This window comes from Amblyomma americanum, chromosome 1 (assembly GCF_052857255.1).
Source record: "Amblyomma americanum isolate KBUSLIRL-KWMA chromosome 1, ASM5285725v1, whole genome shotgun sequence".
Classification (NCBI taxonomy): Eukaryota; Metazoa; Arthropoda; class Arachnida; order Ixodida; family Ixodidae; genus Amblyomma; species Amblyomma americanum.
The window spans coordinates 183,410,308-183,430,572 of NC_135497.1; the positions used below are offsets into that span (position 1 = coordinate 183,410,308).

The 20,265-nt window shown below is 46.7% G+C and overlaps 1 non-coding gene across 1 annotated transcript; it reads right to left on the reverse strand.

Moving 5' to 3' along the window:
* Positions 1 to 166: 166 nt before the first annotated feature.
* LOC144116726 (U2 spliceosomal RNA) lies at positions 167 to 358 on the reverse strand. The gene has a single exon (XR_013311954.1). It is a non-coding gene; the product is annotated as a U2 spliceosomal RNA (small nuclear RNA).
* Between the last annotated feature and the right edge of the window lie 19,907 nt (positions 359 to 20,265).

Sequence of the window (20,265 nt, forward strand, 5' to 3'; positions counted from 1 at the left end):
TTAAAGGCTTTCGACTTAGATAGATAGATAGATTGTTGCCAAAAAGAAAGAAAAGGATAGTGCACAGGCCTGCTCACTGGCTCAAGACGAGCCACAATCGCTACCACGTGCAGATAGTAGGAGAGTAGAAAGATGGGATAGAAAGACAGGACAGTAAGGACGCGCTAAAGACAAGGCCGATCCCGGAGGTAGTGCAATACCGGGCCAACCGGTGGCGGGATTGAAGCATCCTTCAAACTCTCCGCCACATTTCCAAAAATAAGTCCAATTGGACCCGTAACAGATACTCTACGGGGTCCGGACATTCTTTCGACTTAAAAAACTGCGGGCATCGGCATAACGCTGCGGCGGAAGTGATGGCGTCTAGCACGAAAAGCATAGGCGCGGTGTATGCCGTGGAAATGCACAAGCACAGTGGAAGCGCATGTCCCCAGTGGACATGTACCATTTACTTCGTTGTAGTTAGTACGAACAGCGTAACCTCGTTGAACTTATAACCGTTACACTAAAGTGAACACTTATGCAGTGTTAAGCTTTCTTTTGTTATTTTTATTCGACATAAATCTAACTTACACAAGCCTTAACAGGATGTGTTCTTGCCAGTAATAAATCTGGCGCTTGCCGCCAGAAACGGTTAAAAGGTCCAGGCGCTATTTCTTTCATTCGACAGTGTGTTAAAGCCTCTGAGCATCTTGTTCGCTCCATTGTAACCAGTTACATCATGCAGCGAAGACGCGCTAAAGATCCGTTTTAATCGTGTTTCACAATGCGTCCTCACCGTTTTGCTGCCTGAGAAGAGTTCCTCATTTAGTGATTCTCTTAATGGTGCCGATTGATTAAATGGTTGTGGTGATGTTGAGATTCTGGTGATCTTAACCTAGTACACTTAACCTAGTACACTGTAGGTGTAGGCCAGTGCCCTTCAAAAACTTGAGAAGTAGCTGGGCTATAATAAGAATGAATCATCTATTTAATCACCGCGCCACAAATTCCAGGAATTAGATTAATTCCCGCCTTACAGTGATAAATATAGATCACTCTGCGGAAGTCATGATGCGGGTCCACTTACGTTGTTTGTTTAGGAATAATAGGGCAAAGGCTCATAATGGCGATTGGTGGCAACGTTTATAGACGTGCGGGGCACTATATACCAACACATAAATGCTCGTCCCCTTTGGGTGAGCGCGCACTTCGTCAAAATCTTACAGGCCGCCGTAGGCACTACTCGAGAGGTAGCCATGTGGTGCGGTAGAAGCCCAGATGAGTTCCTGGCGTCTTGGATGTACTTGATAGCAAGACTGACAGTGGTAGCCCAGGAGCAGCACCAGCAGCAGCTACCGCCATCAAAGCAGATTAGGGACGACCCCTGCCTGTCAATACTTGGGAGTCATTATGAGGACGACAGCCGTCCCCGAAACAAAGGAAAGCATAACGAAATGTTTCTTTTTTAATTACTGGCGTTGATAAATGAAAAATCAATAGTGTAACCATGTAATGGCTGAAGGATAAATGAATAGGAAGTAAAAGAAAAAACCACCACATGTAACCCGTACGATCCGAACCCATGATCTCCGTATGTCACGTATGGCATTTATTGTGCATTAAAAACTTCTGAAATAATTTGCGACTACAAAAGCATGGTTCATCACGGTTTCCTCTCCTAGCCTCTGTGCAAAACGTGTGGAAGGTGCTGATTGGTTCTTGTAGGTTAGACAAGTGCTCCTGAAGAGTTGCTTTGGAGTGAAGCCTTATAAATACCTCTTCCAGGCCGATGCTCTTGTCGTACTGTTAGTTTCGCGAAAATGAAAGCGGTTACTCGGTAAGGTGAATTTTGGCGCGAATTCTGAATACCTGAAGTCACTGGCGGCAGTTCACGATTAAATGCGGTCGGGCATTCCAGCGCAGGGGGGCGTTATAGTGGCCCCTCTGTCCAGAGCGGCAATAGGTCGGGCAACGCATGGCTCGGCAAGTTAGGTTTTGACGCGTGTGACTAACCTGTAAGATGTGCACACAGCGTCCAGGGTGCTCCTCCTTTTAGAAATCTGGAGAAAAATGAGGTCATGTGCGCAATATCTGCTCTATATTGTGAACTTTTGTCTGTGCCCGTAGTCATTGTTCCGCGCCTTCTTTTTTTTTCTGTCTCTTTTGCATAATACGCGCACGTTGAGCCGCTAAAGTGCCAGAAGTACGGATATCCGCGTGCGACGTTATGAGTGCGCTTCCGGCGTCCAGCGCAGGTGCTGAGAGGGCCGATCGCGATCATACATTCATCTCCACGTTCCCTGCTTTTGCGAAGCGTTCAAAGCCGGAAGAACTGATTGGCACAAGCGCTAAAGGGGCTCTTTCGGTGCTTTGTTTGGAAACTGACAAAAGCGACTTGCGCACAATAGAGGGCGGCGTTCACCTACGGACATGGCTGCTCTTTTATGCAGTCGGCCGAGCTCTGGAAGCGTATAACGGAGTTACGAACTTATTTTTTTCGCTCGCTCTCTTATTTTTATTCCTGCTGCCTGGCAGTGGATCCTAGTTGTGTTTAGTTTACATAAACTAAGCCCTTATTCTCATCCTTTATTTTCCACTTCACTCTTCCTGCTTTATTTTTTTCTCTTGCTCGGTGTTTTCTCCTTTATTTGTTGTTCTTTTTCTTCCCACTCCAGTTCTGCGGATATGCCTAAAGTGAGGCCCGCCTGCGCCCGAGCGCCGATATAGACGAGAGCGTTGCGAGTATGGCGCCGCACGTGGTCACCTCGACGGCTGGCCCACGCTTCGGCATTGTCTTCTTTCCCGCGCGGTGCACCCAATCTCGCGGCCCGCTGTGCTGTGTGTGGTTGTTTGCATCCGCCACCGGCTGCTGTTTATCCACGGCGAAAAGAAAGCGCCGCCGTGGAGGAGCCCTCCGCTGGGTGTCTTTTTTTTGACGCACCACCTTCACCGGCGCGCACTTCCTGCTCTTTGTCCCCCGCACGAAGCAGCTCTTGGCGGCGGCGCGTGCGGCGAACAATACGGGCCGAGCTCCTAATGTCCATTCTCCCGTGGGGCCCGTCATTCGCTTTCGGCGCCTATACCGAAATCGTTCCTCTCCGCGCCAGCGTCCGGTGCTCGCCAAGCATCCCCCCCCCCCCCCCCCTCCCCTCCGGTTCCGAGGAGCCTGGCGTCTTATTTTTCGACCTCTTCATTCGGCCCCGTTTCTCGTCGGCGGAATTCCGGGCGACCCTCGGGGACCTCCGGCGGAGAAACGCCAGTGGCTGCGCCCTGATGTGCTGTTGGGAGGCAATGAGAAAGAAATGAGAATGGAGAGGGAGCTCACAAGGGTACTGAGTGTGCGCTGCGTGAAAAGAAGACGATCGGATCGCCGATGAAATGAAGGCTCCATTCAGTCATCTCTCTCCCAGCGCACTTTCTCACTGGCGACGTCAAGCGCTCCGAATGACGGGTGCGTGCGCAGTCAGCGCAGCTGCCACCCCGACTGCCCGGCTATGATGCTCAAGCAACTTAAGCGATATAGGCATAAATATTGCCACTTAGACAGCAGCCTGAAAGCCTCCCCCTTTTTTTTAGCTATTTGCGTTCTCATAAGTATGAACGGTTTTCGCTGATGATTTTCCTTTTCCTTGCCTGCATCAAACGGCTTCTTTTTTTTTGTTTTGCATAAGGTATAAATGCGCCGTAACGTTTTCAGCAATTTATTTCTTCCTGGCACATTTAAAGCAAATTCTTATAACTGTGGGTAACACATTAAAGTTTTACTCTAAATCATAACATCATCGCAGTGATGGCATAGTGGTTGGAGCATCCGCTTCGCATGTGGGATTTGAGGGGTTCGGTCCTCAGTGGCTCCGGGCACCCATTGGTGATACAGTGAGTACAAGCTTTTTCCTGGCCTGACGCTCGGCTTGTTTAGAGTGAAATGCCTGGGAAATGGGTCTTTTATCCCACAATGAGAAGGCGAAAACACCTTTTGCCATGGCGCTCGCTGCGCCATAGAAATTCATCATTAACAAATCGTAATATTATAATTGGGCTCTGAAAAACGGCCGATTACCCCACCATTTAGTAGAAGAACGCTTTATCCGACGAATTATTTGGTAGCCACTTAAGTCATCAGATATTAGCATTTTGAGGGCCACTTTAGCCCTTTTTTTAGAGTTTGATGCACTTCAGTGTCGCGCACTTCCGGGCAGAGTGTGCATCAGATCATTATTTCTGTGTACAAATTCCACACGATGTGCTCAATGAACTCTTGCAAACAAAACACGGCCAGAAGTACACCAATCTGTAATAAGTTTCTTGTATTAAATGTACTCGCCTTGACTCCGATTTAGCTGAACGTCCGCCGACCCACTGATAACTCACTTTTAGTTGTTTTTCGGCGCTCCTAGTTTTGCTAATTAAGGCTGTAACTATGGTCCAGCGCAGCGAGAGCATATTGCTGGCCGAGAGCGGAAATTTCTAACTGTCGCCGGCAACTCCACGTTCTCGTCAGGTGATGCGTCACACCAGGCAGAAGCTTCGTGCCGGGCACCGATCTCGCATGCGTAATTAGACGGATTGGGCTGAAGTTTTAGACGTGAATATCTCAAGAAACAGGCACTTCACTAAAACTGTACAAAATAGAATAATCTTTGAATGCCACTGCCTCTCACTTTACAATATAAACATGCACGCTAACAGCAGTGAATAAAAGCTAACTAAGGAATTTTAGTTAATTACTCGGGTTGCGATCACAATTTTTCCCACTGTTTGTGTCCGCCTAGCTAATCCATTTAGCTATTCCGTAAAGCCTAATTTCGAACGCCCTGTAAATGCAACCAGAGGCTAACCTTTAAAGTTTTTCTTTTTTTTATATCTACCATTGTTCGAGGGTCCCTCACAATGCTTGCGTACTCCAGAGAAGATCTTACTATGGCTTTGTACGTCTCGTATCCGAGTTCACTTGAAAGTGTTTAAAAAGCCTAATTTGCTACGAGCTGAAGATCGTAATTTATCAGTGGGGGCTGTCCATTTAAGCAATTGTAATGAATAAAAACTTACATTTCTCTATTTGCTTAATTAAATTCATGTTATATGAAAATTCCAGTTTTTTTATTTTATTAGTAAGACACACATACATTTTTTTTCGAAAGTAATAATCGTATCCCACTGGTCACACCACTGTGCTAGTTATTGACTCAGGTTCAGCTCAGTTTTATCAATAGGTGAATTTATAGTTTAACTGACACAGTTTTCAATCTAACAAATTCACTGATACAGTGAACTGATACAACTAAACCAATTTAACTGATACAGTTGTTGTCATAGAGTGGACTAGGTCATTGACATAAATATTAAATAAGACCGGTCCTATTAGAGATCCTTGCGGCAGTTTCGCAAAAAAAAAAAACGTCCGTTATGAACGTCTGCATGCCCTACCACTGCGCTTTCCAGGTCCTCCAGGGCGGTCATGTGCTCCTCGCCAAGAACTCAAGAACGCAGCGGCTTTTGCGCTTCCAGCCAATGGCGCCGGCCGATTCTCATGTCCCTGTGTGACAGTGCAGGGAGCAACGCCATAGTGGAGAGAGCGGTCTATTCCCGACCATGGAGGGAGGGTACACCCCCCTTTCATCTATCACTCCCTGCTTTGTCTCACTAGCAACGTCATGAGAATCAGCCGACGCCGTTGGCTGGTAGGGGGTCCTTTGAAAGGGAAAAGTCGCTGCGTTCTTAAGTTGTATCCGACTACAGCCCGTTTTAGGGACGCGACGTAACCAGTCGCTTGAAGCGCCTATTGAAGATTGCCTCGCTTCGTGTCTGATCCCCGAGAAAGTTTTAACAATGCAGCGACGAAGTTAGCACAGCGCACGTGCGCGTAGAGCGCCCTGTCTTTAAGCCCCCCTCATTGAAATTAATTGAGGGGCTTTATCCTGTCTTGGGAGGCCTAGATGTACCAGGCGGTACATGTAGGCTTCCTATGCTGTCTGCTCTCTGCGCGCCGCCTGTGCGCGGTATACCAGCGCCGATTGGGTCGGTGACGCCCACCACGTGGCCAGCTAGGCAGCGATGCATACCACGTAACTGCTGCTCAGATTCTTCAAAACGACTCCATTGTCTGCAGTAGTTTAGCTTTCAGCGCTGCCCCTGCCTCGCTCCCATCGCACTTCTGCTTCCACATTAGGCGCTTTTCCCAGCAGGTACACACGCAAGCACAAAATTCACTTGGAGCCCGTCAGCGCTTGTTTGCCCGGCGCTTAACGTTAGTTTCAATAAAGCCATTTTTATTGCTTTTTTTGTCTCTACATTCTTTCAAGGGGTCCACGGGGGATGAGCGCATAGGCTGGAAGACGCTCTCCGCGCTGGCGGCAAGCGCGAGTTTTTCAACTGCGGGGTCGATTTTACTGCGCCTCCTCGTTCTCTGCAACCGAGTTGAGCGATTGAAGTTGTTCGTTTTGACTGAAAAGCGGTGCCATTGCCCTAATGCATATTTCGACGTATCACCACCCTCGTTCGTAACAAGAGAGCTTGCGTTACAACTGCGGTCGCTCTAAGTGGACTGTACTATAATCGCATTTAAAGTATTCAACATAACGGATGGCATGTCGGCCTCCTCTTTACCATCTTTATCAGACTGCTGGCAGTTGGGGAGCGCTCGTACTTCCCATACAATGCTTTTTTCATTGCATGAGGTAGCATCACAGAGTCACCCGCACTAGCGTCTTGTTGCCATAAATTCACGTGCGTCTGATCACTGGGTGTTCGACAGCGCCCTCCGTCTTTCGTGGGCCCATAAACACCGCCTTGTGGAATCAGTTCGGGATGCATTCCGCATTCAGCTCCATCCACGCGGACTTAATCATTTGCACTACAGGGAAAAGAAAAGACCTGACCCACTACATGCGGCATCTGGTCGGTCAATTGGCGTTAGCATCCCCTGGGTGACGACAAGTCTTGTCGAAACATTGGCAAGCTCCCGGAGTCTTTCACTTCCTTTGGTCACATTGTGTTCTCAAAAACCCATCTACCTCGCCTCTCTCTACCATGGGCACATCAGATATGACACTTTAAGCGCGAAAATGGCGCCAATGTTCAGTGGTTGGATCTTGCACCTCGCATTATGTGGCAAGAAGATTTTTGTACCGAGCGCAATTTCATGTCTTCGGCAGCCTTTCTTCCGACAGTCGATGTAGAACATGGCGTACAGCCTGCCGTCAAACTGCATATTACTGGAGTGCTTGCACTCGAGCGATGCAGTAGCCTTGGAGCGACCGATCCCCGACAAAGTGGTGAGGATGCGATGCCGAAGCTTGGTATGTGCGCGTAAAATGTATCAACTGCACAATCCGCTGTCTGCGTCAAGTACCAGTGCAGATCATTGAGAGCGGATAGGGCAGGCGACGCATGCCACATGACCGGTTGGGCCAAGAAGGCATAGCACGTAACTGGTATCGAAACATTTGAAGTAACTGTTATTGATCATGGACATTATACGCTTTCAGCACTGCCTCTGCAACCCGCCCATCACGCTTCTCCTTCCAAATTAGACGCTTTGCCCCGCCGGCAAGCACGCGCGCATTGATGAAATTGCGACACGCCGGCGCATGCTTCCCTGCAGCAGTTATCTCAAGTTTCAATCAACCCTTTTTTTATTGTTTTTTGGAAGACCATTTTTTTTAGAGGAGGAGGGGTCACGTGGCCCGGGCGATGCTCTTCGGTCTCCGCGCGCTTGCGGGAAGAACCATTTTTTTTTTACTGCAGGAATCAGTTTATGGCGCCGGGTTGTTCGTTATAACTGAAAGGTGCTGCCGCAGTTGTTCATTTTATCTGAGATGCAATGCATATTGAAAAATTTGACAGTAACACCGCATTCTTTCGTAATAACTCAGTGGTCGTTATAACTGCAGCGATTATCAGTGAGACCGTCTACACTAAGATCGTTATATACGAGGTTAAAACGCGTCGTGACGGCGGTCGCCGCTTGCACAGACCCTTCTAATGCTAACGCTTGAAAACACACCAAAAGTCATGTATGACTGTCTGGAACGGCACCATGGAAGGTAAGCCTGCAGCTAAGCGGACAAGAAATGCAAACATTCACTGAGCATGTGAAAGCTCGTGCATCAGTATGCATAATAATGGCACTTATCCATATGCGTCGAAGACTTTTTTTTTAGGCGCTAAAGAATGAGGCGCAAGTGCGTTTCAAATGCCGCCTAGGAGAGGGCTTAGTGGCACGCGCAGCATCGCTTCCGTGGTCGCCCCATGTTCGCGCGCTGCAGCTGCACCCCCTCTTAGCACTGTACCAGGTGCGGTCTGCACGTCTTGAACCGCTCGCCATGGGCCCTAGCTGAGCCAATGCACAGGGTTTATTATAGCCGTAGATCGGTTAAGCCTATATCAAATTTGGATCAGGACTCTCCAAAGTAACTAAGAAGGCAATTGCTATGTAGTGTCTGCTTGCTGCGCTTTGGAGATCCTGCATACATCGACTTGAGAAACAATATTCGAAATCAAGGATATAGATTCAGAAACGCTGGTTTTCATGAAGCGTTTCTGCTTCTGGGCAAGCATGTTGTAGCAAAGAGACGAGTTGTAGGGAAGACAAGGTATTCCGTTGCCCCCGTCCACAAGTGAGCGCACGACGTGAAGAGTGCTGGCTCCCGGTTTGATCTTGGGGTGGTTTTCAATGCGCCTATCGGAACTCGGGCGTTTTTCCTCTATCGTGCAGAGGAGAACTGAAGATGGTGGAGCCAGCAGTAGGTCTGTATGCGCTTCATGTCAGGCCGCAAAATCCGCAGCATGCAGTGCTGTTGCCGTACGTTATACTATAGAATCCGATTTCTTGTGACAAAATTTACACAAGTTGGCCAAACCGGCTGTTGCATTAATAAGCGCCTGCGTGAAAACGATCTATCACTGAAAGGAATTCCTTATGTCCATTTCATTTCGCACTGTATAGGGAGTGCGGCTACACACCTCGTCTCCAGGACACGCCTGGACTGCAAGCACAAGCTTCAGATGACCAGCGAAAGTGCGAAAGTGTTCCACATGATGCTTCCACGTGTGCTTCATGCAGTCAACTATCCTTGACACTTCACGAAAAGGAGTTTGCGTATGTCAACCGGCATGTCACGTCATGATTCTTGCCTTTATTTTTGTGTTATTATAGTTATTTCTGTTCTGTTTCTTTTTTTGCGACTTGGAGAGCGCTGTGAGCAACTTGCAATTTTTTTCGATATTTCCTCACATAAACAATCGGCTGCGAACAAAAAAAAAACGGAAAAGAATCGCTTGCGGTGTGTTTTCTCTTCTCTTTGTTCCGTCTGGTTCCCGTTAATCATGTGGGTATACGTAGTTTTTGATGGTACCTGTTGAAGTGGTTAACTGGTTAGGGCGCATGGTTGGTGAGCCCAAGGTCGCGGGATAGAATCCGTGCCCCGCCGTCCACATTTCAGTGGAGACGAAATTAAAAAAAAAAGTTTAGACCGGAGACCGGTCTTCGTCAAAAATGATCGTACAGTGCGTGGGCAATGCGATGTCAGTGCATGTTAAAGAACCCCAGCTGACCGAAACTAATGCGGAGCCCTCCACTACAGCGCGTGTCAAAGCCCATGTGCTTATTGGGACACTAAACCTCGCATGCCATAACGTTCTATGTACCATATCAGCTTTTACTGGTGGCGTTGTTCGCGTCTACAACAATCCATCTCGTCTAGTGACGCTGATCCAGGCACATTAGTCATTTGATCATGCGTTGCCGTGAACTTTAGTTACGCGTCCTGTTACAACGCGGTTTTGGTGTCAGACTTCAAGCTTTGGCGTTATTTTGAGTGCATGCCGAACTCTATTCCCATATATAGCCTACAGTAGGGCACGCATCAATACACATCGTTGCTCGATTCGTACTGGGCATGACATCACGCCTCATCCTTTTAATTGTCTGGTAAAGGCCCGTTTTGAATGCAAGCGCAATTTTCTTTCCCTCTTCCTGGTGCTTTTTATTGCGACTGCTAAATTTCCGAACGAGGAAAGGACATCTGCGCCTCGTCCTTCTAGCGGATTCATTTCCGTCGTGCATATTTTTATCGGGCTACTGAGGCGATCTCGCTCCTCATTCGTTATATCGGGCAGGATATATCTGATTGCACCCGTCGGTGCGACGTGCGCTCAGAGTTGATGCGTTATTTACCATTTCTAACACGCGCAGTAACTCGTGCTACGAAGACTATTCACACAATTGAGCTGCACAGATTTCCCGTCAGTTATACCAAAGAGTATTTAGCGTCTTAATTCGGAAGGTAATCTAGAAGAAACGAAAAGAGGTATGGGGATGGGTTCCGCAAAAGAGAAGCTAGCCGTTGCTAAACCTGCACACCGACTAAAGGTCAGGTGTAGCCTACGCAAGAAAAATTTGCGTCGTTCTCTGCAGATAGAGATAGCTTCATAATAGCGTCTTGGCGCCCATAAACGAACGTGAGTGCAGGAAATTAACTTGTACTGCTGAGTTCGTAACATTCACAAGAAAATACAAAGCAGATAGCTCTTTTATTTATGCGAAAGCGTTACTAGTCCTATTACGAGAAATGCCGGCGGCATGTGTGAGCGTGTGTGTACTCGCAGATGGTACAGAAAATCCACAGCGATGGCGAGAAAAATAGGGTGACGTCATCAAGCGGTCGTATGACGCACACAGCAAGCCGAGCACCACCACTTCAGACAACCCATACATGTCGTTCGTCTATATATACTCGCCACAGGCCAACCTTCATGCGACGCCAGTTTTCTCAAAGTTCGTACCAAAATTGTGACGCAACCGTTTGGCGTACAGCGCTCCGTGTGGTGTCTTATGATTTTTTCGCTGTATATAGCTTACATGCGCTAGTCAAACTGGAGGCTAGCTTAGGACATGGATTCATACCGACGACATATCCACCTTCAGTTGTGTGCCTTCTCAGACTTTCGTATCAAAATTGTGATGCAACCGTCGGTCGTACAGCATTCCGGGTGGTGTAATGTCCATCATTCCTGGACAAAAATTTTGAACATTGAAAAATTGTAAGATGTTGTCATGGAAATATTGAGGGTAAGGTTCCATTCTTTCGAATGAGCAGAAAAATCTTTTAAAGTTCTTCCGTCACTCGCATCGAGAAGGTAATACTGTCATATAAAACCAATGGGGAACGCTTTTGACCATAGCAAAAACGTTAATGGCAAAAAAATGAAAGCCTGCCGACGGGAAACATGAGGATTTATTCATTGTTATAGTGAAATTTTGAAATGCAGTCGATCCCACATAAAATGAACCTGACAGCCAATATGGTGGCGTTCGTGGTATCCGATGTTCGTATGAATAGTTTTCCCATATTACAGCCATGAAAGCTAAGTCCGACAAAAGGGGCATTAAGTTTTTTAATAAGTTAATTTTGTGCGTCTACTTCTTCAAAGCTGTCCCTACCGCGGTGGTTTCCAAGCTCAGCAGTGTGGTCATGTTCTCCTCGCTGAGGCATTTGCTGTGAACAATGTACTTCTTGAACGTATTATAACGTATAAGCTATTCACAACTGAAGTGTTCACGGTAGCTGGTGGCAGTTCGGCCTTCTAAATCAAATTCCTGTTGGTCGGGGAGTGCTCGCACTTCGCGTAGGACAGCTTCGTTAGAGCTCGTCTCTGCGATGTTGGCGTCTGCACCAACGAAGTCATCCCATGAGACAACAGACTAATTGTGCATCAAAGACGCGTTGAAAGAAATGTATGTGAGTCTGATCTTCGGGGCTTTCGAAACCGTCATCTGTCGTTCCTGAGCCCATGCAGCGACGAAGATAGCGTAGTGTACGTTAGTACAGACTGCATCAGCTGCACTGTTTGTTGTCTGCGCGCTGTCTGCGCACAGCAGAAAAGGTCGACAGTCGACTAATCAGGAGTCGCACACCACGTGACCTGCTATTCCAGCGAAGCATTTCCACTTTTCAAATCTCTCCCGTTGATTGATCCCCGACCGTGCGCAGGGTAGCTTCGCTTACGACGGTGCCCTTGACTCGTGCCCACCGCGCTTCTCCTACTCTAGACGCTTATCCCAACCGGCACAGATGAAACGATTGACTTGCAGGCCACCGGCGCACGCTCGGCTGGCGGTCATCTACAGCTTCAATGCCGCATTTTTTATGCTTTTTTGGGTCGCCGTGTTTTCTTCGGGATGGTGTCACGGGGGATGAGGGATGCTCTTCGGTCTTCGCACTTGTGGGAAGCTCGAGTTTTTCGACACCGGGGGCAAGTTTACGGGGCCTCCTCGTTCGCTATAACCGAGTGGTGCTGCCAGAGTCGTTCGTTCTATCTGGGATGAGTTGCCTTTGCCCTAATACTTATTTTGATGGCAGCCACACCCTAGTTCGCAATAACACAGCGTTCGTTATAACTGCGGCCGTTATAACTTATAAGTGGGCTCGACTGTTTATAAAAAATGCAATCATAAACTCTTTCTTTTGTTGGGATGCATGCGCGCGCGCGCGCGTGTGTGTGTGTGTGTGTGTGTGTGTGTGTGTGTGTGTGTGTGTGTGTGTGTGTGTGTGTGTGTGTGTGTGTGTGTGTGTGTGTGTGTGTGTGTGTGTGTGTGTGTGTGTGTGTGTGTGTGTGTGTGTGTGTGTGTGTGTGTGTGTGTGTGTGTGTGTGTGTGTGCGCGTGCGTGCGTGCGCGCTTTCGTGCGCTCATTACAAGCAGCAAATGAACCGCCATTGACGGCCTTCCCTCTACAAAGCATAGGGGAATTCGAATGAATTCAACAGAACAGCATCGGTGCACTAAATATTACGTTATATTTTAATGATGGTTTAATATATTTTCAGAAATTAGCCATGCACAGTAAATTGTCGCGGTCCTTTGGGCACAACCTTTATAAAGATAGGTTAATTATTTTCAAGATCATAATGTGCGCAGACGTTATCACCACGTTTAAAATTCGTGCCACATTGAAGCTTCACTGGAAAATTTTAAAGGCGAATTATAGCGCTCTGTAAATATTATGCTTGCGCGTTTTTCTTTCTATTCAAGTGTGGCGTGCAAGGGCTTAAAAATAATGTACTTAAGCCTCTTTTATCCTCACGTATAGCATATTATTGCGACCTGTTTAAAATTTGCAGGTTTACCGATGTTTTAAGAATGAGCTGTGAAAATTATGAAAGAAAAAATGTTTTTTTCGCGTTCACACTAAAAAAAGTTACATATTTACAGTTTGAAACCAGTAGGGCTTATGTAAAGATAATTGTGTATTTCAGATATTTTTTTGCCTCGAATATCTTGGAATGCCACGAACGATACCTCAAAGAAAATAAAGCAGGCTCAAAGTAGCAGCCAAAATTGCTCTTAGTAGACACCAAATTTCCTCCAATTTTATAGAACCTTGATTTTAGATGAAAATCTGTGTTTTTCTTCTTCACACTCATCATAATTTTGAGGTTTTCATAGGTTGAACAGTGTTGTTTTAGACTGCGCAGGAAACGCAATCAGGAAACAAATTTACTTTTCGCTGCACAAATGAATCATCAAAGTTTCAATTTATTCAAATCTCATTTGTGCTGTTCACTACACCTTCTGACATGAAATGTTTTGTTAAGAAAACTGCGTTGTGTACTACAAAATTAATGTAGATTTCTTTCACTGGGTGCATTCTCCTATATTATATGAAAATTTTATTCCAAAGGAAAGTAGTTATCGGCTGAGAATTGCCGTTCTCAACATGGCCATATAGAGTGTACCAGCTATCGGGACTCAGGGGTTCAAAATGAGTTGGCATTATTTGAGGGAATGGAACTTAGGGAACTTGTTCTTGGCTCGTTCCTCAAAACTGTGACGGCGGCGGCGGCGGCGGCGGCGGCGGCGGCGCAGTCTGCACAGCCCTCCAGGCACCCTCCGGTAACAGTACATCCCACCTACCACCTACAAGGCCAGCGCATTCCTACCAGCCCCTACCGTATACTAGGCAGATACTCTAAACCTTGGGCCCGGGTTGAAGTGTCCTATAATGGTTACAGCGTTAGATGTTTTTCGCTCTTTCATCAGTTTTGAGCCGTTGGCTTCGGCGTCCGCAAGTACACCGCTGGCACCCACCGGTAAAAATGCTTATCCGACATATGAGCCCAGCGCCTCCCAATTGCGAGGCGAATGCATTAAACACTATAGGCCACCACTGCGGTGGCCTATAGTTAATTAGCGCATCCATTCTAATATATCACCTCTAATATGCCTCCTGTTCTTCGCGATCACAAGCAAGCTAACGCTGGATAATTCGCGTTGCAAATACGTATAACCATCCTGTGATTTTTTTTAGCCAAAACAATTTTATACAAAAACGGGCCGTTACAAAGATCCCTGTTTCCTTATGATAGATAAACCAAATATAAAAAACACTTAAACTGAAAAGCACAAGAGAACCGGAACGTTTTCATTGCGGTAGCATACGCCTTTCTTTAGTCTAATGGCAGATAAATTGAAGGAAAACATTAGAGGAATACACAACGCTGCCTTCACCGCGGACCATATATGAACACTGTGTGTCCCGCTAGACGCTCTTACATGAACCGAGCCGCGGCGAAGTCCAGCTTTCTTGGACAAAAATTTTGAATATTGTAGTGTCGTATGGTACTGCTATGGAAATATTGCAGGTAATGGTCCATTCTTCCGATGCGTTGCAAATTCTTTCTTGTAAAGTTTTTCCATCGCTCGCATCGAGAAGTTACGACCACTGTAGAAAACCAACGGGGAACATTTTCGACGATAACAAAAACGTTAATCTGTGTATGTATTCATTGTCATAGCGAAATCTAACTATGTATGAAAAAAATACGTTCAGAAAATCTTTCCTTTTGAGAATTGATATTGTCCACAGTTGCTGGGTATGCTGTTGTTGAAGGGCTGTCCTTGGACCTGAGCAATTCGGACCCGAGTTTCCCGGTCACGATTTTAAATCACTTTTCACGGTGCGGTGCACGTTCTGATCCATGCTTTGTTGCGTATTTTTTCTTGTTCATGCAGCCTGCTTTGTGTCTAGTAAAACTTCTTTTTGGACTAGTTGGTGAATTTTGAACCTAGAGAAAGGAGAAGCGCCAAAGCATGCAGCCACACACGAAGCAAGGACAAGACACAAGCGCTGACTAACTGAATTTTATGAAGGAAGGCACGCCTTAAATAAGGCGAGGAACAGGGGTGTAAAGGAGGAAAGCGAACAATCGCGAAAGATAACAGCAAGCCCAAGCAAGAAACAAGACATGAAAAAATCAAACGTTAGCTGCTTCTAAAAAGTCTACCACTGTTGCAAAAGAGTGATAATGAGGAAGTGCCGATGCAAGTGTCGCCGTATCTCTTAATATAGTAATCTTCCAGGCTAACACGCGCATTCTTGTCGGCACTCTCACCTAGAATCCAAGTCTCCCCTAAACGAGCCACGCATTCTCTGCACTTACGTGCGCAACCAAATGTGCGTACTTATCTTTTAACTGACTTAAATTTCGGGCATGTTCCCCCAATCGTTCGTTGATGCAACGGCCGGTTTCGCCTACATAAACCTTTCCACACGTATAGGAATGGCATAAATCACGCCGGTTGGGCACTTCACAAACGGAGTGTCATGTCGTATCTGGCATCCTCTTTTTTTTGGAGCCGCAAATGCGTGGGCATAACTTTCCCACCTTGTTGGGTGCCGAAAATACAACGGACACATCATGCTTGTTGGCCACTTTCTTGATGTTGTGCGAAGTTTTGTGCAGGTATGGCAAAACCACAGGCTTATCGGCCTTCCGACGATTATCATCTAATCTTCCTGTTCCAGCCTTCAATTTCTGAAGCAGGGTTTCAGCAACAGTAATCAAGACCGAAGGTAGGAAACCCGCCGCCAAAAGTCGGCTAATCTGATTCTGAAAGCTCGTTTGCACTTGATGCGGGCACGATTTTTTGAGACAGGATTATATGCAGTCGACGCAATGGCTCTTTTGACAGTCTTAGAGAGCGCCGAATCATAAGGCAGCAAATCCTTTTTTGCACGAGGGTAATAGCCCCAGCAGACGTGTCTTTCAGAGAACGTTAGTTTCAAATATAAAAACTGTAAAACAGCTGCGGCAGGTAGTTCACTGGGTAAATTTTAGCCCGAGTCTAAGTTTGTGAAAAGCGTCTAACACTTCGCCTACTGTAGAAGGGTAGGCGAAGGTCGTCTGATTTTTTAAAAGCACTGAAAAATCGTCAGCATATCTCAAAACCTTTAAAACCACCCTCCTCTCATTAAGATACCTATGTAACTGCTGATCTACTTTTGCTAAAAAAATATCGCACAAAATTGGAGCCACGCATGACCCAATACAAATTCCATCGCGCTGCAAAGAAGGCAGGTTGTCAAAGACGATAAAAGTAGATCTCAAGTAAAATTTCAATAAAGAGACGAAATTATCTACTGACACGCCTGATGAGTTCTGGAAAGACACGTCGCCGTTTGCTTCAATATATTCTTTCACAGCCAACGCAAGCTGATCGTGAGGAATTGAATAACACAGGTCTTGCACATTTACAGAGAACCCATAGCCAGTATCATCTGGGCTGGCGAGAAAATGCGTGACATCAGCAGACTTTTTGGTGAGGAAAGGGTCATTCAAGGCGAGCACTTTTAGTAGATTTTGCAAAAACTGGCTCATGTTTCTGTGCCACGATCCTTCCTCGCTAACAGTTCTACGAAAAGGGATTTCTGGCTTATTGGTCTTAGCAGTAAGGAAAGCATTTAGGCTATTACCTCTGCTATTCAGTATATCACTGGCAAGTGAGCCAAGATTTAAATCCTCACAAAAGTTCATGAACTTTGTCTTTACTCTAACGGCCTTTTTGTTCTGGCAGGAACAAAATTCTTATTAATTGCCGACTGCACTTTTTCATTGTACTTTCCCTTCGGCGGAACCTAGCGCGCCTCTTCTGCGCGCCATGGATAAGCTCAGCCTGACTAAGAACACAAAATTCTCGCCGTACTGTGGCCTAGCAGATATTCCTATCAAAATTCTTGTTCGATGATCGATTGCAAACAATATTACGCAAGGCTGGTGTCGTGCGCGTCCGTAGAGGAGCCCCGCTTACGAATGTGGCGAGCGCTGTATGTGTGTGCTGCATTCCAGTATGTTATGCAGCACAATTGGAAAGGAGGTGCTGAGTGCGCGGCTGGTTGTGCCAGGTCTACCTGCGAGGCAGTCATCTGTATATCGTTTCGTCCTTGTTGTTCTTCTGTTCTGTTTTTTTAAGTGTAAATAAACAGTTAACTCTCGCGAAGTTGACTTCGAGTAATGTGATTGAGCAAGTCGAACCTGGAAGGCTTTCGGCATCCCTTTACCGCGATAATCAACATTTCTTTTCTTCTTAACAACTTCAAGAGAGAGAGATGACAAGTCACAACTGCTGGTCTCCACCTGTAGTTCCCAACGTCATCACATCACTCTTAGTGATCCATCGCCATGATCAGCTTCGAAATTTTTTTTCTCTAGGGTGTGTGTGGGGGGGGTGGGGGGGGGGTGGACTGCGTGCACTCTAGAATGACGTTGCAGAGAGGACTGTCTTGAAGGAAACACTAAGAGGTGCAGTCGAAAACTTTTTGTTTAACCTGGTTTCATGTGCTACAAGTAAATGACTGTGGTACAAACAACGAAAGCAGTACGTGTGTCAGAAGCGGTCCCGGCACCAAGCGCTAGTGCCTCTGCGACCGAAGTGGGATTAAAGCACAAAGGAAGAAAGCGACGAGCCAACATAAACATCTGTTCGTTTTCCTTGCGTACCTTTTATCTTTGCTTTGACAACTTTGTAATCCCGAGAAGTGTATGAAAGGCAGGGTACTGTTACATTTCTGAGCCAGAATAACCTTGCGTCTTGTGTCTTGGTACGTCTTAACAATGTGACCATACTGTGAAAGGAAGACTACGTCACACGTGTACCGGCTGAAGGTCCCATAAACAGAACAGGTTTTCAAAAGTTTTAGGTACACGGTTTATAAAGGTCGAGAGAAACTCGATGGAATCGAAATGAAAAAAAAAGAAGCTCTAAGAATTGCAAGGCTGCTCAAGCGTTTAGAGGCTCTTTTTGGCAAGTGCGTTGGTGGAAGGTTTCCGCCTTGCAGATGAAGTCTGCAGGTTTCCCTGCAAACGTCAGTTCGATGCTTGGCCGAGGCACATCCTGGTTTCCGCTCTATTGGGTCAGAAAAAGCAACGCACTTCTTCCGCACGACCGACAGCGGAGCACTTGCTCTGCAGCCGGCACGGGTGCAGCGAATTGGGAAGCGTTAAAGCACTGGCCGTGAGGTAATGAACTGGCATCCATTTCAAAGGCTATAGAACAATAAGAGCGACACCGTGTCAGCGCTGCATATAACTGCGCGAGTTTTCAGAAGGAATGGGCGCGGCCTTTTTCTGGTACTGAATTATCAAGAAAACAATATGAAGGACAAAAGGACACAAAATGAAAGATACCAACGGCTATTTAGCTATGTAAGCGCTTCAAAACCACTCTTCAGAAGTAAGCAATTTTCATTACTTTTGTGTATTTTAATGCCGTCATATTTCGCAAATGCACGTTGTCTGACTACTTTTGTCAATTATCCATGGGCTGGTTTTCGTGCTGGATATAAACTAGCTTGGATAAGGTAAGAACGGGACTACCTACATGTACCATAACCGGTTACGTATCTATATAAAAACAAAACTGTAGGAACAAGATGGATTCATATGTCAATAAGACATTCAATGCGACCCGCACATTTTTTTTTTACTTTTTCATCCTGATCGCTTCACATAAAGCCGCACCACCGCGGTGAAATTTCCTGCTGAGCATGAAGACGTCAGTTTAACGCGCGCCAGAGACGGCCTCTTCATTCTATGGGAAGTAACAATAGGAAGGAAGGAAATTTCGGAATTGTTCTTTTTTTTTTGGGGGGGGGGGGGGGACTCTTCGCTGCAGCACCTGTTAAAACCGCGTGCAAACTGATGTCACTGGTGTCATATATTGTGCGATCTCGGACTCGCGAAATCTGCAGAGCTTGTTTTTTTTGGGGGAGGGGGGGGGGGGGGGGGGAGTGGGGGGGGCAGTGCGATTGGAATGCGGGGTCGTGTAGATTTCCTAGTGGAGAGAGGAGTGGAAAACTGCGGTAGCTTTGCCTCGAGTGGGGTGTGGCGAAGCAAGACATAGCAGATGTCCACCCATAGTTACCGCCCTGTACAGTTCAATCGCGCTGGGCAAAGTAGACCTACAAGGACCCCCCCCCCCACCCCCCCCCCCCCCCCCCCCCCCTGTGGTTTAATATGCAGTTGCACCTGGGGATTTGAGCTAGACCAGCGTGCTTCCAAGGCCGTCAAGACAAAGCCAGTTAAGTATCTCAGTATGTCTGAAAATTTTATTTCGGCCCGCCAGCCAGATATCTGGATGAACCTCGCGAGCAACACATTCAAAGAGAAAGAGGAGACGCAGGGAGGTCCACATCGGTGCACGCTAGGCACTTTATGCGCGTGCTCAACCATCTAGAGCGGGGAAAAGTATACGCAGAACAGACAATGCGGCCTGCTTAGGCAAACTGTGGGAGTTGATACTGTCTTACTGGGACGTTCTGAGAGGCCAGCACACTGCTATAAAGGGCGTTTACTCCGTCATAGTGGAGACTCCCCTGTCAGCGCAGAATGTAATGGGCTCTGCGCTCTTTGCGAATGAAAGTACGATGTTCCTCACGGAGGCAGTAAAAATTTAAAAGTTTTATTGCGGTTCTTTTCGAACGCTCAACGCTTTCAGAAGTCGATATTTTAATTTTCAGTGATAGCATTTGCCTGCACGCATCGACCTAAGATTTAATTAAAAAGGAAAAGTTACCTAAAGAACGGGCTTCTATTTATTTCATCTTACTTTTCCTCTCTGCCAGGGCCGAAATTGGGTGTCTTGAACTCAAAGTATGCAGCGCTACTCTTCACGAGGAAGACCCTGTCATGCAGTAGCCCGCATTAAACCAATGTCTAGTTCACGTAGTGCGGATTTAACTCTTATTCCTTGCCCTCTTACCGTTTCTCTCCACAAGCACGTCGACGGTAGGCTGAAATAATTTTGGTACACTGCAGGTGCTACTGAGGAAACACCACGGAGACGCTGGGGTGGCTGCATGTAACTCTGTTTCGCCTTTTTTGCAGTTTATCGCAGCTTGATGGCCACAGTGCAGCTCAACGCGTGCTAAGCTTGCCACAGCCGGAGTAAAGAAAGCACCCCCTTGATATATGACTGGTCTATACACAATGCGATGAAAACCGGTCG